Source organism: Silene latifolia, chromosome 1 (genome assembly GCF_048544455.1).
Source record: "Silene latifolia isolate original U9 population chromosome 1, ASM4854445v1, whole genome shotgun sequence".
In the NCBI taxonomy this organism is placed as follows: domain Eukaryota; kingdom Viridiplantae; phylum Streptophyta; class Magnoliopsida; order Caryophyllales; family Caryophyllaceae; genus Silene; species Silene latifolia.
In genome coordinates, this window is record NC_133526.1 from 97,869,199 (window position 1) to 97,889,634 (window position 20,436).

Consider the following 20,436-nt stretch of genomic DNA (forward strand, 5'->3'; position numbering starts at 1 on the left):
AGTAGTTTATGTTTCAAATTACATTAGATATGAGTTTAAGGTTGACCCTGAGGCTATTTTGAAAAGGAAAGAGGACACTTATTCCTTTTTAGATGAAACCCATGAGAATATAATTGGAAGAGAGGTCTCTTTTGGTGGGTTTGTTCTCTCTTTGTAAAGGGTTCAAGAAAATTAGTTAGATTATTTGCAAGATCAGCAATGTAAGGGTTCGGCATATGGTGTTGTAATCAGGGGCGGATCTAGGGGACCGGGTGGGCATGGAAGTTCAGAAATAAATTTCTTTTAAGATCAAATATATGCACAATGTCTATATGGCTCAGTTGATAAACCTTTGTTGATGCAAGCGTGAGGTGCCAGGATCGATTCTTGGGCGCCTCATTTTTTCCTGAATAATTTTTTGGCTAAGGCCAATCTCATTTCCTAGCTATAATTGGCAAACAAAAATTGATTGCTAAAGGATTTGGACCTTGCTAGTGTGGGCGTGTTGTTAGAAACAATGCTGGCTTTTGGGTTATGGGACGGTTTACCAATTTTTTTGCCCTTAATAACCCTTTTATTAGTAAGGTGCTCGCCATTTGGAAAGGGTTGTAACAGTCCACAAATAAATTTTTGATTGCCTCGACTTATGTTAATGTTGTTAATGTCATATTGAGGAAGAATCCCCTTATGGTCCTTATGCTAACATCCTTCTTGAGTGTAAGGAACAATTAAAGGGCTCGCCTCATAAGAAGATTTTATTTGAGAAATGATTGGCAAATAGAGTTGCGGATGCAATTACTAGCTTTTCTGTCAATAATGCTGACTCTTGTGATGGTTGTTTTGGTTGGGATTACGCCCCTTATTTTGTAATCCACTATTGTACGCTTGATTTTGTTTTGATTAGCACGCTACTCCCCCAAAACTCGCCCCGTGATATATGATACCGTCGTCTAGTACCAAAAATAAATACCTAAGTACTACTAACAAAAATCAGCGGTAAGTATGGTCGATCTCCACAGGGAGGCGGTCACTATCAACTTCTTAATTCTAGTCTGTCTACAGTCACAATTGAGGGTTTTTAAATGATTTCTAACTAAAAGTGATTAAGGCAAGAGAAGTAAGGCAAAGAGCAATAAAACCAAGAAAAGCTAAGATGTGATCAGATAAAGAGAGGTATGTCAGGATTTCGGTTCACCGCGGCAGTTTACTAACTCAGTCATAAATAGCCTAGATAGTCTACTGTGAGAAGGGCAAGGGAAAGGTCCTTTCGTTCCGCTATCTACCCTAAACTACTACTAACTTAACTTTCGCCCTCATTAGGTAGTTTATTGTTCATAGCAGGTCTATTCATTCCAATCTTTCGATCCAGGAACAAAGTTAACCAAATTAAAGTTATTCAGAAGCATGCATTCAACTAAACATATTACAGTTATATTGCTATGGTGACAGATTCTCACAAATAAATCGTTTAGCCTATTTACAACATCGTTATTTTACTACCATGGCTCCCCTAATCCTAACATAAGAGAATTTTGCAATGAATAAACATAACAAAAACAAAAGATGAAGAGATAAAGAACATTGCAAATTAAAGAGAGTAAAGAAACAATTACAAATTAAGATCCGAAAAAGGAGCGAAAAGCAGTGTTCCACAGTAAAAGAAAGAAAAGCGATATATGAAGTGCCCCTAAAACCGTACCTTATGTCATCTTTCTATTTATAGGAAAGATAATTATTAAACCTAGAATACAAAATTAAACTAAAAAGCCCGAGCCCACTAGCGAGTTACTCGATCGAACAGTTTAGAACTGCTCGATCGAACACATTCATGGCAAAACCTCTCGATTGAGTAAACAGACCACTCGATCAAGGAACTCCAAATATGCCCCTCTCGATCGAACAGAGAATCCATTCGATCGAGATCTTCTTCTCTTAAAACCACTCGATCGATCAGAAAACCTTTCGATCGAGGACTTGCCACTGCACCAGCTCGTGTTCTTCACTTGGTTAGCTTCCGAGACTCCTTCACGCATCCAAGACAGTAGTATTTCCGCTCCAAATCCACTCATCCTCTAAATGCAAGCAAAAAGGACAATAAAAGGCTCAATTCCGCTACTTTCAGGTCCATTCCTGCAAATAAAGCAAAACAAACCAAAGTAGAATATTCGAGCCATTTCGTAGCATAAAACTACGAGAATCGCATAGAAATACGCGCATAAAAGGTTTATAAAGACTATATAAAATGCACGTATCAATATATTTGAATTCTCTTTACTCTTAATAGTAAGTATATGTCCTTTTCATCCAAAAAAAAAGCCTTGAATTTTATCTTACTCCGTACGAATTAATATGATACAAAGTAGTAGTTTATGTTTCAAATTACATTAGATATGAGTTTAAGGTTGATCCTGAGGCTACTTTGAAAAGGAAAGAGGACACTTGTTCCTTTTTAGATGAAACCCATGAGAATATAATTGGAAGAGAGGTCTCTTTTGGTGGGTTTGTTCTCTCTTTGTAAAGGGTTCAAGAATATTAGTTAGATTATGTGCAAGATCAGCATTGTAAGGGTTCGACATATGGTGTTGTAATCAGGGGCGGATCTAGGGGCGGGTGGGCATGGAGGTTCAGAAATAAATTTCTTTTAAGATCAAATATATGCACAATGTCTATATGGCTCAGTTGGTAAACCTTTGTTGATGCAAGCGTGAGGTGCCAGGATTGATTCTTGGGCGCCTCATTTTTTCCTGAATAATTTTTTGACTAAGGCCAATCTCATTTCCCAGCTATAATCAGCAAACAAAAATTGATTGCTAAAGGATTGAACCTTGGACCTCAAAGTTAATACACAAACATCTTAACCATTGAATCACCCATATTTATTGCTTATATTAGCACTAGAATATACTATATCTTTTAATAAGTGATCTTATTTTTCATTAACTATAAAATACGTTTATTTTAAATTTAAAATAAAATATTATCAATCATATTAGAAAAATTATCCCGAATTAATTCTTTTTATATTTTTACATTATACAACATTAGTTTAAGCGGAAAAAATTGAATATATTTTTTAAAAAAATATTGAAAGATAATGTATTGAAAATTTTTGTTGGGTGCCCCCTTTGTAAGAAATTTATGCGTCCGCCCCTGGTTGTAATTGAGATCAAATCTCCATCTACAGTTTGTTTAAATAAAAAAATTTCATCACTTTAGAAAACTACGTTAAATCTATTGACCCACTTTGTAAAAAAGGTATGTCACTAAATAATGAAATATTGCATAACCTTTTATAATGATTCTGATTTTTCACTAAAAAAAATAAAAAAGAAATAACCCGTATACTCATATCTTATTTTTGACTCATACATAAAATTATATTTTAGGTATTTTAGCAACTGTCTAAAGAATGAGCATAGACATTTCTAAATCTTTTATTTCATGAATGCAAGACTAAAATGTAGTTCTAAGGCGGGAAGAACGTATGTCAAGATTTGTTTTTTTTATTTTCCTTAATAATAGTCCGTTTTTAAATTAATCAACTTAACAATTATAGAGGGGTCATTTAATCTAAGTTTAACCGATTATTTGTTAACTAGTGTAGATCCCGCGTAAATGCGCGGTAAATATAGGCCTTTTAATTTTACTATATTACTTATAGATTTGAGATTTATATCTCATGAATTTTTAGAAAAAATAATTAATCTTAAAATTAATCAAGAGAATTGAGTAATTCCATGAAGGGTGTTTTTTATGAAAATATTTTAACTAACTCAAATTATTTTAGTAAATTATTTTTCGTCACGAAGTTAATTGTCGGATATACAGTTTATATGTATACATTATAGTTTTATACCAATTTTGTTTTATTTTTGTTAAAATATTATATTTTTAAGTTTAATGATGGAAAGATTATTTTAAATGGAAAATTAGTTTAATAAATGAAAATCTAATTTGTTTGATTGTTTCCATATGCTTAAGCACTTTGAAGGGAAAACTTTAGAGAAGTGTGGGAGCGTTTGGTTAGAGAAAGGGAAAGGAAATTAAAAAGGGTAAGAGGGGAAAAGGTAAGGAATTACATAAAACTTAACTAGTTGTTTGGTTACATCAAGAAAATGAAGTGTGGTAGGTTGTGGTTTGTTTTGGTGTGCGGGTGGTGGTGGCGGTGGGGTGGTTGTGGTAGTAGTGATGGCGGTGGTGGCGGTGGCGTCGTGGTGGTGGTGGTGGTGGCAGTAGGTTGGATGTGGTGGTAGTGATAGTGGTGGTAGCGGTGGTGTCGCGGTGGTGGTGGTGGCAGTAGGTTGGCTGTGGTGGTGGTGGGTGGCGTCATGGTGGTTGTGGCGTTGGTGTTGTGGTGGTGGTTTATGTGGGGTGGCTGTGGTGGTGGTTTTGGTGGTGGTGGTGATGGCGTCGTGGTAGTGGTGGTGGTGGCGGCGATGGCGTCGTGGTAGTGGTGGTGGTGATGGTGGTGGTGGCGTCATGGTGGTTATGGCGGTGGTGGCTTATGCTGGGTGGCTATGGTGGTGGTGGTGGCGGCGATGGCGTCTTGATGGTGACTGGTGTGGTGGGAGTCACAAGCGTGGTGGTAGGTAAATGAGGTGGTTGAAGGGTAACAAGGGTAATGAAATTTCATACTTTGGAGGTGGGGGTAAGGAATTAAATGGATTGAGGGGTAAGGAAGGGAATTTCATTCTCTTTGTTAACAAACACCAACAAAGGAAATCAATAACTTTGTTTCACTTTCCCTTTTTTATAGACCTCCAACCAAGCACCCCTTAGTATATAGGAAGGTTTTTTTTAGATATGTCATTATACTTTATGTTACCAAATAAATTTCCTGAAAATTACTTAGATTTAAACACGGTTCAATATGATGTAAATTAGAAGCAAGCAGTTTTCCCCCGACAACGGGGTACCTTGAAAAATTGTTCCAAAATTTTCTCCAATGAAATAATAATAATGGGGTCCCTGGAATACAGTGTTTTGAGAGAATATTGACTTTTAGAGTACTTCAAACGTACTACTGCTAATAATCTTTTGTATTCATCATATGTTTGCGTAGATTTAGCCCATTTTCACACTCACGTGATCCTCTTCATTACTTATCTCTACATTTTTTTTTTTTTTTGAGAAAAACCTCAAAACCGAATTAGAAACTTGCATATAAATCGACAATGACTAATTCAACAATAAGACTTGGAATAGTCGAATTATCGAAGAGCAAACACAACCTAACTTACAGAAATGTGCCAGTTCATGAGCTATATTTTAGTAGCGTCATTGTTTGTTTAAAAAATTGTAGTGTTAATGTACGCCGACTGAAATTAAAGACGTCTAATAACAAAGTCTGGGATCAATTTACTACTATTGTCATGTTATTTCAATTCTATTAACTAGTTTCCTACTTATACTTGCTGGAGTGCTACGTACCTTGACATACAAATTGTATCCTCTCGTGTGTTTTTTGTCGATATTGTTCATGCGTTTTTTCGATTCTTTTTGTGTTAATAAAAATTTCTAAAAGAATGTATATTAGATGGGTTACTGCTAATAATGTTGGTGATATGGTGAATTGAAGTTTGTACAATTAATTTGGCAAAAGCAATCAACCATGAACTTTGTAACAATTTTGAAAGTGAAACCTTAATTTGGAATAGTAGGCAGAGAATTGAATTGAAGTAGCTTAAAGATGATGGTTAGGTATATGAACAATCAACAAGAGACATAGTACAAAGGTGCACTTTCAAACTTATGACTAACTTTAGCTTTATTGGGATAAACTTTCCTCTTTCAAACCTTCCCCATAACTCAGCTAGTGTATCACAAATTCTCATTTGTGATGGCAATATGCGTCACAAATTTGTGAGAGGAAACGGTATCCGTCACAAGTTTGTGACAGATATCGCCGTCACAAATGAGAATTTGTGATATACTTATATGTCCATCCCACCCAACTAAACTACAAATGTGTTACTCTATGTGTGATCGATTTGAATTAAATTCCATTAAATTTGTGAAAAGGAACATATATCTACACTTATAAAGATGCGAGATAACCTATTTTATAAAATAGTAGACGTTTTATCTTAAAATCAACAACTGTTAGAAAGAGTAATTCATTGATTTATCAAATAGTGACTCACTCGATATTAGTATGAATTCAATTGGGTTAAAGAGCCAACTCTCAACAAGTTCACTTTGAATTTGTTGTTTAGTTTCTATTAAACTAGTTGATATGTATTTAATCAGGGTAAGTATCACTATCAGTCCAAGACCGGACCAAACTGAACCTAAAAGATACAAGTAATGAAAAACATGAAAATTCTAGTCACAAATAATGTGATGCATACTTAAAAAGTGGAACAATCTATAAGACATTTGCACGTTCTCATTTCTTAACCAAACACATAAAGAATGATTGGAGATGAACTCCAAGAAAGTTGCATTCGTATAGCATTTCTAGTTCTGGTTTAAGAGTTTTAAGATTGATACATATGCACTCCCTATAAATATGCAAAGACAGTTAAAATAGATGAGACATAATGAATCTTTGCAAATGACCAAAGTTGAAGATATATGTCAACAAAGTGTATAAAAATAGCTTAGTGAAAGCAAGAAAAAAGTGGAGCACATTTTATGCATAAATATATTTTGATAGCAACCCATCAATTATATTACCTCCTTTTTAACTTTAATTTGTCCCCTTCAAATAATTCCTTACTTTGTTGTGGACTTGTGTAGTTTTATTTTTTATTTCTTCTATTTTATTCCAAATAAAGGTGTTACAAATCTACAATGACATTTGGATGGCATTTTGGTACACAGTCTCGATATTCAATCAAATCAAAAATTATTCTTACAAGAATTCTTTGTTTTGAAGTCATGTTCACTTAGATGATCTGTAAAATAGGATATCTAATCCGATCATATTTCCGGTTAAATTTATAAAAAGGGTGGACCTAAGTCACATTCAAAAACATAAGAAAAAACCTACTACCTCTCTATTTTGTTAATCGATTTTTCTAACGTGTGCTCTTAGGGCACACAGTAATAAGCCAAATAGGGAAAGATGTATAAGATGTTCTCCTTAATTATGGTAGAATTGAGTTTATACTTGCATTTGTGACGAGATTATCTTGCAAATCTTTCCATATTAAGCCTATTAATGTGTGTCCGGCCCCTTACGGCACACGTTAGAAAAATCGTTTGTTATATTATAAGACAATTGTATGCGAGTAGAGCTTAGGATTTTTTTTTTTTACTCCCTCTGGTTTTTATTTTTCTTCCCGTTTCTCTAATATATATATGTGAGGAGTATTATAATGAAATGGGAAGAAAACAGCAAGCCGGAGGGAATAGCAAATAAAAAGAAATGAAGGGGAGAGGGATTGAGGAAAGGAGTATCGGTGTTTGGATCAATTTCCCTCAAAATCTTTCTCACAGTGGAGGGATTTTGGTTTGTCTAAAGGAGAGAAAATGGATCACTCCCCCTTCATATCTTTCCGCCCTGATTTGCTAACCAAACAAAGATTTTATATTGCTTCCTCTCCCCTTCATTTCCCTCCACACAAGCCCTTAATATTTTTGAATTGAGTTACCAAAGTTGGTTGGTGTGAGTGGTAAAGACTCTCATTTCTTAATCAAGTGGCAGGGTTCGATTTCTGACTCTTGCGAATGAAAAAAAAAAAACAAACTTGGGAGGAGTCTACCATTAAGTTGCCTTCAATACCCAAAACAGATTGTCCGACTATCAGTAGAGGATACACCTAATCAACACAAAACATATATTTTTAAATTGAGTTGTATTCGAAATCTTGGAAATTAGACTGAAACTCGAATATATGTTCAATCACATTATCATTCTTTTTCTATATCACAAATTGGTGCTAAAACCTATTTGTAGGTTAGACAAATCCAATAACAATAAACTCGTAAAAAAATAGAGATATAAAAAAATATTTCAAATTAATAACTAGCATTTCTGAATATGTTGGTTTTTATTATAAGGCTTTTTTTTTATTAGGCATGTCCTACAACATAGGTCATGAAAAAGATACGCTTGACTTATGTCCATGACAACACAAAGTGGATATATAAAAATAATAAGTAAGTTATTAGAAGTGACAGCTTACAGATGTTAGTTAACTTAACTGGTAAAGTTATGAAAAAAAAAGTCTATAACGTTGAGTTAAAATCCCGTCAACATTATATTCCCCTTTTTAAGATCACCTAGGTTTTTCATTCACCTGCTTTTGCTATGCTGCATATAACTAAGGAACACGGCCCAATGGTATAAGACATCTAAACAAACCATTGAAATAAATATCGAGAACTTTGGAGGCCATAATAATAGTGATCCAAATCAAAGCATAAACATGTCAAATTGAATGTTGAGCACTGTGTTTATTTCACCCAAAAAATTGTTTATTACGAAGCCCAACCCAATACCAAAGAGTTCAATCTTATGCGCTTATACGAAGGGCTTGTTTACCCTTTATTTTATCGTAATTGACGTTCGCAGTAGACAATATACTCAACGCAATAGGGCATTAGCAATCGAGATTTATAAAGAGGTTTGTAGGATGACATGTCCACAATTTTAGAAGTTTGTCTACAAACCTTATATTGTTCATTGTTGGACATGGGTGTTGTGACACCCTTATAAATAGCGTTATCTAGTTACTTAAATTCTACAGAAAAACTGACAGGATATGTTTGTAATTGGTTCAACTAACCAAAAACCTGTAATTTTTAAAACTTTTTCCTACACCAACCACAAACATTTCCAACATTCCCAAGAGGAGGGTGCCAAACCTGCAATGCTAACGAACTAATTTACATGCCATCAGTGGCGGACCTAGGATTTATTCGGCGGGGGTGCACTTTTCAATAGAGACAATAGAATTGAAGCGACTAAACGAGCCGATCGGTCAAAATGGAATATATTACAACGGAAATTTGATTTGAATATATACAACGAAAATTCAAAGTGATATGGAAACAAAATGAATCAAATTTTAATTGATGTAGAAGAGTGTAAATTTTGTAATCAACGAGAACAATTTTTTTTAATCAAAAAGCGTAAACAAAAATATTATAATAGATAAAATTCCACTTGAAATACAAATTATAATTTACAGAATTAAAAATTGAGATTCTGAAAATGATGCATCAATAATAATGCATTAAATTAAATTTGCGTCAAAATTTTCGAGTCCTGATTAATGAAGGCTAAAAAAAAAGGAGAAAGGGGGAAAATTTGCAGGCATAAAAAAAAAGGAGAAAGGGAAAAGGGGACCGTGGATTCGAACCCGCGCCCTTCAATTCACAACTACTAGTCTTACCAACTGTGCCACACTTAACATAGTGATTCTTATGAAGCGCAAAAGCTATAGATACGTTTTAAGGCGTTTTTTATATAAAAAAAAAAATTAAAAACCGAGGGTGCGCACGTGGGGTGCTGTGCGCACACCCCGGTCCGCCCCTGCATGCCATGCTAAAGACGGGGAATTATAATGATACAAACCAAAATAGAAAAGGGAGACATATGTCCCTTCAAATTATATACAAAACCAAAAATTAAAAGGTTTACTATAAGAATAGCTAAACTAGGTCCAAGGTTCCTTATGCTCACTAGCTCGTCTGTGACCCCATCTAAATCTTCAACCTGTCAATCGCATTTTATACAAACACGAAAGCCACAATTCAGTGGGGAGTAACTTCGAGTCCTCCCAGCCACGAAACGTCATATTTAATGTAACATGTAATGAAACATGTAAATAACATGATAAGTAATTCAAATATCAAGTATTATAACATTTGAGCCCTAAACTGACCAAACTAAACTATCATGTGAAACATATAACAAACAGTAATCCAAACTTTATCAATTGTAACCGGCTTACATCTCACCTATTACAATTCATAAAATCACCATACAAGAAAGGGCAATATATCAAAGACAGGCATAAGTTCTTAGTACGGTCAATAGTCACTTTGTAACTCGAGTCTATACCACGAGGTAGGGAAGGTAATCGAACCGGTATCTTGGCTCAGCGGTTAATATTAATAAAACATGGCCAAGACACAACACAACCCTAGCCTAAAATCTGCGCAGACCTAGACATGCGGATACACACCACCGCACCCAAGACCCACAATTTTTCTAAAACAAAGTGAGTACCCTAAGGAGTCCACCAAAGGGTTGGCTAGTACTTAAGCTGACCACTTACTATCAAAATAAGTAACGAGGTCATGCCCCAACTTGGATATAAATCCACTAGTCAGGAACACAAAGGCTATTAAGCAGTGAACATATACTCGTCAGAGACTATAAAGACCTATCTATGATGAAGGCCGAAATACTCACCTAGGACCTAGTCCCAGCTAGTCCCAGCTTGAATACTTTAGCCCACACCACACAAGACAAGTAAGACACTCACTTAACCATAAGAGGACAAAAAGTCCAACTTACCAACCTAAATGCTAACATTCTATCATGTGAAAGGCTATATAAATGTCTATTCAGCAGATAAACCAACAGAATCCTCAATACCAATTTCCAATTATAACAATATTAACCATATTAAAGGCTTCGGGAAATCTAGGGCCGTTTTTACAATATAAGAAACTACTTAAATTCAACTAACTACACATGTGAAATAGAGATATAACAAATGGCCTAAAACAAGAAAAAGGCCGATTATCCAATTCATATAAAATTTCATCCAACCGAATTTTTACCCGCAACCCCAGCTCTGCGACAGGTACGGGTTAAATTGCGGTGACCAATCACTCAATTAATCGACATCGCATCGATCAAAGGGACTAAGGCTCGGTTTTGGACAATCAACAAAACATTACAATTATCGCTATATAATTCATTCTGAGCCTAATCTTTACAATTTCATTTTATGATTTATCCTAACATGTGTCAACTACCATATAAATATAATTTTTACCTTTAACATAACTTTTACTACTAATTTGCTTTAATTCAAAAGTTTAACCATATGTTACTTATTATAATTATATCATTGATGAACCTAAAATGACGAACAATGCATGGAAAACCGCGAAACAAGCGACGGACTGACCCGGGCCAGCCGTGGGCTGCCGCCGGCTGGCTTTTGCTGCCTCTTGCCGCCCCCCCTACACCTCTCTTTTTTCCATTTTTGTTCATTATAACATCGTCTGAACACTAATTAATCATTCCCAATTCAACTTTGTTAACTTAAACTAACAAAAGGCATAAATTAAGCATGCATGCATCAAATTTTAACATGTGAAAATTTCTACTCAAACCAAAAATCACAAAACATCCAAAAACAACAAAGCATGTGACGATCTTTCGTCGAGTAACTCGAAATATGTTACCTTAAGCTAGAAAAAGAGCAATTAGCACCTTAAACCCAAACCCTAACAAGCACTAGCCGCTATCCTCGACAATATACGAGTCCCCAAACTCGTCCTCCAATTCTTCACCTAATTAAACAATAAAAACACCATAATAAGTACATAAATACCGAAATTACCGAAAATTCATCTTAAAACAACTTCAAGAAAACTGAAATTAAAACATACTAGGTTGTAGATCTCGACGAGGGGATTCCGGAAATGTAAATTTCGTGAAAATCCGATAAGAAACGAGAAAGATGTGACGATTTTAGCTTGAAATGTATAAAAATGTGTTTTTGGGAAATGTTAGGTGATTGAAGAAGATGAAGAATAGAAAAAAATCAGAAAAAATGAAGGGGAAGGGGGAGTGACGCGTGAAAGGGAGGGGAAAGGAGGAAAGAGCGGGTTTGAGTCGGGATTTTTCGAGTCGGTTTTGACTCGTTTCGATAATAATTAAAACCGTAGGTCAAATGTAAATTCCGACAAGACCAAAGTTTTTAAACACGAGATTACAAGAAAATTGAGTATTCATACGACCCATTTCCAAATTCGTTTACCCAACGTTCAAAAGAATTGTCATTTTCCCCCCGATATGCCCTTATTTCGAAATAAAAGATTTTTACACGGTTTAAACTATTTTTAAACATTTCGAAATTATCAAAATAAATACTTTTCTTCAAAATATAATAAAATTATATTTCTTTGAATTATTTTTACTTTAAATACATTAATGTCAAATTTTACTTGATTAATTAATTATTTTCGAAATATATTAACGGTCCGAAATTACGGGGCGTTACAGGTGTTGAGGTTCATACATAAGAGGGGTTATAAAGTAGTATCCAAGTTTGTGGAAAGAGAATGTGAGAAGAGAAAAAGTTTAATGGGCTATGTATGAATCTTTAAGAAATTTATTTATTGTTGGTAAGAGGTTTGTAGATAAGAGGAATAGTAATGTACGTTCTCCTATTCACTAACATCTTTCCCATTTCCTAAAGTGGAAAATTCACAAAGATCAGCCACTTTTTTATTTGTCTATCATTTGTGGTTAATATGACATGCAACCCCACATTCTCTCTCCTACTTTCATTTTCCTTCACATATCACTACTCCACTAAATATTGATCCAAATTAATGTGGAAGATCATATAGAATATGAGTGACTAGTTCTTAGAATTTGGGTTGTTACCAAGAACTTTATTTTAAAAGTTCTCCTGTTGCATTTAAAAATTTGTTCTTATTTTTAAGAACCAAGTTCTAAAATAAGAACCAAGTTTTTAAATATTGGAAAATGTACAACCAATAAATATTACTTTGTAAAATGTGAGAAACCATTTAACATTATTCATTTTATAGTTTTTTCCATCTAAGAACTTTATATAAAGTTCTTCTATTGTACCCTCAAAAAAAAAGTTCTTCTATTGTGAACAAAAATTTTTAAAAATTGGAGTTGGTGTATTATGACATGACATGTGAAAAACTTTATTTAAAGTTCTACTATTGTTATTGCTCTAAATAGAGTTTGTATTAGCTTATGTGACATGAAAATAAACCTATTAGAGATTCATCTATTACTAATGCCCTTAGCTTATAATTTCCATTTGCATATTCCTAAAAAGTTTCCACCGTAATTTTCTTGTATTTTAAAAATGTACAACATCAAAATAAGAAACAAGGGAAAAAAAGTACCAAATGTATGTTTGCCCTAACTTTTCAAGAACGATTTTTTAAAATAATGCTCAAAAATAAAATATTTATCGTTTTGGGTTGATTTTGAAAGTATTTGTCAAAATGGTGTCCACGTAGGTTCGGGAACTCTTATAGAACATGGAATAGACACCCAATTTAGATTGGCGTGTTTAATGTAAAACCAGAAATGAAAAAAAAAATGGAAACAAACCCGCCACTTGCATTGGCGTGTATGTTGAGGGAGACCCGCCATTAGCGGCGGCGAGTTTCCGAGACTGCCACCAGCCCGCACAAATCAACCGGAACCAACCTCCTCCGGCCTTCGCACCTTCGTTTTCCAGTCACTTCCACAACAAACCAGAACACCTCTTTGGCTATTTTCATTCAAGCCCGCAACGAGGATCTAGGTTGCACGGACACGCCTAATTTTGAGCGTTTCCGTGTCAGACACAGACACGCGTGGAACACGCCTTAAAACGTGTCTGACACGCGTTGAACCGTGTCCTTGGTTTAAATTTAATTACGACACGGCCAAGACACGACGGACACGGTCCGTGTTAGGTTGGACACGGCTAATTGGAAATTCTCAAAACAAAATTTAAACTCCCTCAATCACGACATTGCATTCTTTCAAGTTCCAAGCTCCTCTTCGACCATACAAACGGCCGACGACCAGCAGACCTCCGACAAGTCCACCACCCAGACGACCTCCGGCCTCGATGTCGTCGCCGTCTACTCCCTCAAGGCAGTTGAGAGGTTTGGTTTTCCACTTTTCCCCAAATTGGATCTAGGGTTTTGTGCTCTTGCCTCATTCAATTCGACCAATCCAACTGCTAATTACTTTAATTTATAATACTTGCCCTATTGCCATAGAAAGTGATTACATAGAAAATAAGATGATTGTAGTTGAAGGTGATGAAGATGGTTTTTTCGGTGGTTGTTGCGGTGGTGGTGGTGGAGGAGCAAGAAGAAGTGGTTGTAGGTGAAGGTGATGAAGATGATGGTGAAGAAGGAGAAGATGAATTGGGGGAAATTGTGATTTTTATTAGCGATTGAAGGATGCAACAGATGAGATCAACGGAAATCAGTGAAGAATGAAGATGATAAAAGTTGTCGTTTGATCTGGTTATATCTGTTTTTGGTTGTTTATTTGGAGTTGTAAGTGGGCCGGTTTCAGACGACTCTTTTAGGCCTTTTAAGTCTTGTACGAGGTCATGGGGAATCCCGTGCAACTCGATGTATGGTTACGATCTTATTAATATACTTAATTTTTATCGACAAAAAAAAAAAAAAAAAAAAAAAAAAAAGAGGAGAGTTAATGATGGTTGTCTACTTGTTTTTAATTAATAGTAGATGGTCATAGGTGTCAAAGATTCAAAGCTCAACCGTTCAAATTTTGTAATTCTTTTTTTTTTTTAATGATTAACTTTGGATCGTATTATAACTCGTATTTTAAAGATTAGTATGGGTTGTTTTACGACTTTGTGACCTTTAAATGACCAAAGTTTAGATGTTGGTTGTAATGGGCTTTAAATTCCCTTTATTTTAATATGTATATTGGGTTTTTTTTGTCGTGTCCCGTGTCCTAAAAAAATCGGACTGCCGTGTCCGTGTCGTGTCCGTATCCGTGTCTGTTTTCGTGCAACCTAGACGAGGATCACATCCATGAACAAGCTTAATTGGTGATTGATATAAATGGGTTAAGTGGTTGAATTTGAGTCTTGTGATTGATTTTTGCTTGATTACGGTGACGATGGGTGGTCGAAGCACGGGTTGGGCAAAGCAAAAGGAGGTGGCTTTCGATGTGTATTATTGTCGGCGGCAATATCGATGTGTATCATTGCCGGCGACAATATTGTAAAGTACTAAAAATCATTTGATCCAAATTTGAAGATGAGCGATGGCCCATCTCAAGTCCGTGATTATTATGTTTACCCATCGCTTACTCTACCATTTACGCATCAACGGACACGATTTCGATTACAAATCAATCACTTAACCCATCGCTTTTACCAATTTCGAACCACCACAAACGGTGGTCTGGTGGATTTAGTCGATGGGTTGCCAAGAGGTAGCGCCAATTGATGTTGTTGCTGGTGTTCGGCATGGTTCTGGAATATGGATAGAAGAGGTGCAGTAGTTTGGGTTGTTGTGGAGATAGGAGCGAAGTAGTGATTGATGGCTGAACTGGGTTGTGTTGTGGGAGTTGGTGATGGGCAAAGAGTTTAGCATGGTTCTAGAATATGCAGCTTGTATAAATGATGGAGGCAACATTTATTTTTACAACAGAAGCCACAAAGAAACACGCCAATCTCACTAGCGTGTCTTCTCTACTATAGACGCCATCCCTAATGGCGGCTTTGATACTTTAATGTTTTTTTTTCAAAAATACTAGGTAAATCACAAACACGCCATTGTCAGTAGCGTGTTTACCACATGTCTTAGGTTCAGGATTTTCCAATCCTACGTGGACACCATTTTAACAAATATTTTTAGTTCAGACCCAAAATGACAATTTTTTTTTACTTTTGAGCATTATTTTACAAAAACATTCACTTTTCAAAGTGTTTTTTTTTTTGGTTAAAAAACACAAATTGGCAAAACACGCCATTATTTAAAAGTTTAAATAGTTTTTTAGAAACTCAATAACCATAGTTTTACCTTTAAAAATAGAAGAAGTACAAACACTTGGTGCTTCTAAGTTCTAACTTTTGAAAAGCACGTTAGAAAATTAAGCTTCAGAAATAAAATCTCATTTTTAACTAATTAGGCCACACGTGCTCCAAACTTTCGGAAACTCCCTATCAAAGTCCCAACAACCAGACCACCGCCATCAAATCTCCAGCCATCCTCATTCACCAACCACTGGCCACAAAACTGCCTACTGCCATCGTCCATCACCAGGCTAACCTCTGGGCACTGCACTGACGTTCTACCGTAGAACCACTCTCACTTGTGCTCACTCCCCCTCACACACCACATTTCTCCATCCTGCCTACCATCATCACATCCGTCATCGGTTATTTGACAGCTCAATATTTTTTAATGATGATTCTACAGTAAAAATAAATTTAAGTTTTTATGTTGGTATTTTTATCTTTTGTTTATTTTACCAGAAGACGTTCCACAAGATATATGTTGTATTCTGAAATGAATCGATACATGAAAATATCCAATTAGATCGAATATGAACCAAAAAGAGAAAACATCACTTTTCCCTTCGAGGGACAGAAATCGTAATTGCAATCAGTTAGGTGATCCAACCTTTTGCACCCCCTTATTTAGATTAACGGGTGGGAATACAGAGAGCTTTACAACATTTGTTGTCCAACCCGGCCTTTTTTTTTTTTTTGATTATAGGTAAGAAAACTAGGTTGCTCCTCTAGGGTAGGGCCAACCTATCTCATCCTTTCGAATGAGGGAGGTAAGTTGAAGCCACCGGCCATCAAACCACCTCAAAAGAGTTGGACATGAATGTCCAATAGTAGTCATAAAGTCAGCAACCTTGTTGGCTTCACGAAAGCAATGTTTAATTATCACTTCATCGAAAAAATGAAGGTATAATTTCACATCCTTGATAATACTAGAAATTTCCCAAGGAATTTGCAAATACCTCGAATTGAGTTAATAACACATAAATTATCATCCTCCACAATTAACTTTGAGACTCCTAAGCATTTAACTGCTAAAATACCTTCTTTTAAAGCGAGAGCTTCCGCAACAAGGATACTATTAGATCCGCATTTTTTTGCTCCCAACAAAACAATTTTACCATTGTGATATCTTATAAAATATCCTATAGCAGCTTTATTACCTTCTATTCTTGATCCTCCAAAATATAGCTTTAGGAAACCGTTTCTAGGTTTTTCCCACCTAATTTCTTCTTTACTAGAGTTCTAGCTGACTCTTCTATCTCGGAATTGTTGAGATCCTTAAATCTAATCACATTCCAGGTCTTAATGCTATTATTACATAAAGTAATAAGTTTGCTGATACTTAAATTAACATTATTAAATATAATATCATTTCTATGAAACCATGCATTCCACCAAATAAAAATAATCTTAATGAAATCATCTTTGGGAATTAATTCTTTGAGATAATTAAGTTTCGTTACAAAACTTTGACTTGTAATATTATCATAATTTGACAAAAACTCGTTGAAACTAATAATGTTCAGGTCTTGGATGACAGACCCAATCAAGGGACATTCGTAAAAGAAATGATCTTTGTTTTCAATAGGATTGTTGCACAGAACACAATAAGGTGGGACATCAATATGACTCTTGAGAAGTCTACTTTTCGTTGGAAGGCCGTTAACACAGGCTTTCCAAAGAAAAAATTTCAATTTTGGACGAATATTCAATTTCCAAATCCACTGAAATTCATATTTGTCAAAAGCTTGATCGAACAAACCTTGCGCTAACCAAGTTGCTGTTTTGGTAGAGAAATTTCCATCTACGAACAACCCCCAAATGAGGGTATCTAGAATATCATTATGTGGCAGTGGAATGTTAGTAATCTGATTAACAATATCGTTATTCACTAAACTGGATAATTTACAAACATCCCATTGTTTGTCCGAGGTTATGAAATCTTTAACCAAAAGATTAAGATCACGGTTACTATCATCATCAACCATACTGCTTGTAAGTGGGTGTGAAAAAACCCAATTATCAGACCAAAACTTAATGTTGCTACCATTACCTACCTGCCATCTCAGTCCTTTTCTAAATAAAGTCCGAAGACTCATAAGTTTACGCCATTGGCACGAAGAGACTGAATTAGGCTTATGATCAAAGAGTGAACAATTTCTCAAGTATTTTTTAGTTACCACTTTGACCCATATACTTTCCTTATCCATAAGAATTTTGCATAAAAGTTTCATTTGAAGAGCTTTATTAGCTGCTTCAGAAGATTTAATTCCTAAACCACCAACCGGCTTTGGTAAACAAACTTTATGCCAACCAATCAAATTAGGAGAACGCTGGGAAGGATTCTTATTCCAAAGAAAGTCTCTATTAATTTTATCTAATCCATTATGGATCGACGAAGGAAGGAGGAAGCTTTGCATCTGAAAAGTTCCCTTCGCGGCTAAATTAGCATTGACGAGAACTAGTCCACCTGCTTGGGATAGAGAATTCGCTTTCCATTTCGATAATTGAGTGCAAGAAGATTGAATAATGTTCTCGAAAGTATTTTTAGTCACTCTGCTATCAATTATAGGACATCCTAAATACTTACCCAAATGAGCTTCCTCGTTCATATGAAGAATGTCTCTAAAGGATTCACGAAGAGAACGCTCAATATTTCTAGTGCATTGAAAAGTGGATTTGTCAAAATTAACAAATTGTCCCGAAATCGTGCAAAATTTATCTAAAATAGACTTAATAGTTCTACAACTCTGGTTAGAGGCTTTAACGAAAATGATAGTGTCATCCGCAAAAGCGAGAAAAAGAATTTTCTCCAACCCGGATCCAATTCTAATACCAATATCACTAGAGCTAACATCACTATTTTTTTTGTAGAGATCTTGCTAAAATCTCGGCGCACATAATAAATATATATGGCGAAAGTGAGTCTCCTTGTCGAATACCTCGAGTGGGTCTAAAAACGTCTCCTGGTGTTCCATTTACTAACACTGAGTAAGAAATAGTGTTTATACATGCCATAATCCGTGAAATCCACTTAGCATTAAAACCCATTTGCTTAAAAGTTTCCTCGATAAAATTCCATTCTAGTCTGTCGTATGTTTTCTCCATATCAAGTTTGATTGCAATCCAACCTCCTTTGCCTTCTTTACGTTTAAACGGGTTGAAAATTTCGTGTGCTAAAAGAATATTATCTTGAATGAATCGATTAGGTGTAAAAGCACCTTGAAACGGGTTTATAATCTTATGCAAGACACTTTGAAGACGATTAGTCAAGATTTTTGCAATAATTTTATAAATTGTTGAACAAAGACTAATTGGGCGAAAATGGTTTGCTGTTTGAGGATTTTCAATGTTAGGAATCAATGCTATGAAAGTATGATTTATTTCTTTTAGTAATTTCTCATAATGGAAAAATGCTAAAACTGCTTTAGTGACAGAATTTCCTACAATATCCCAGTATTTTTGAAAAAACTCTGCAGGAAATCCATCGGTACCTGGGCAATTTATCTGCGGCTAAACTAAACACAATTTGTTTAACCTCTTCCCTACTAATATTACCTGTAAAAAATCTGTTATCTTCGTCTGTAATTAATCCACAAATAGACTTAAAATCCTCATTTTTGTCGAAGTTACAAAGAGGATTTTTCGCAAACCTAAGTTTAAACTCCTCGTATATTTCTTGCTTAATAAGGTTTTGATCAGTAATGCAAGCACCATTCTTATTTATAAACTGTTTAATACCATTTCTACTACGTCTAATCGTGGCATGAGTTTGAAAAAACTTGGTATTATTATCTCCAAAATTAGCTTTATTTATACGAGTTTTTTGTTGCCAGTAAACACGTTTATAGTCAAGGAGTGCATCGCGCTTTTTCAACCATCTCAATTGCGCGACTTCTAAATTGGTACTATAAGATGTGCCTAGTTGATTTTGTATATTTTCTAACTTTTTTTCAGCAATTGAAAGTTGTCTAAAAACATTTCCAAAAGTAGACTGATTCTATTTCTTAGCCTTTTGTTTTAGCAATTTGCATTTTTGGGAGAGACAGAACATATAAGATCCCTGAAATTTGTATTGCCAACAACTTTTAACCATTTTACTGAAATCATTCTGGAGGGTCCACATGAGTTCAAATCGAAAAGGAGAGGCTTTCTTATGAAATCGGTCATGAAACTTCACAGAGATAGGACAATGGTCGGAGCTAGTGAAAGCATGATGCACAAATTGCATGTTTGGATATCTACTAATCCAATTAGGAGACGCTAAGGCTCTATCAAGTATTTCAAAAACATTTTCAGAACCACTTTTCTTTTTTCTCCAAGTAAAAAAATTACCGGAAAAAGGGAGATCTATACAATTAGGCAAATCAATATTAAGGATAAAATTCTGCAGTTCATTCCAAAAGTCCGACTTGTCAGACGGTTGTGCCGGAGCATAGACAAAAATAAGGGAAAAACTCACATTTTTCGTTAAGTCAGAGACCTCACAAGCAATGAATCTGTTTGATTTAAAAGTGACTTTAAACGAAAAAGTCATGGTGATGGTTTCTTTCCAAAATAACCAAATTCCGCAAGATAACCCAAAACTAGGAATAAAATCACAATTAGTAAACCCAAAATTAGCTATCAAAAAAGATTCGGGTTTAGAAGTCGATTTAGTGTCACAAATAGCTAAAATTTTAACTCCATTTGACGAGCAAAAGAAATTAAGTTTTTC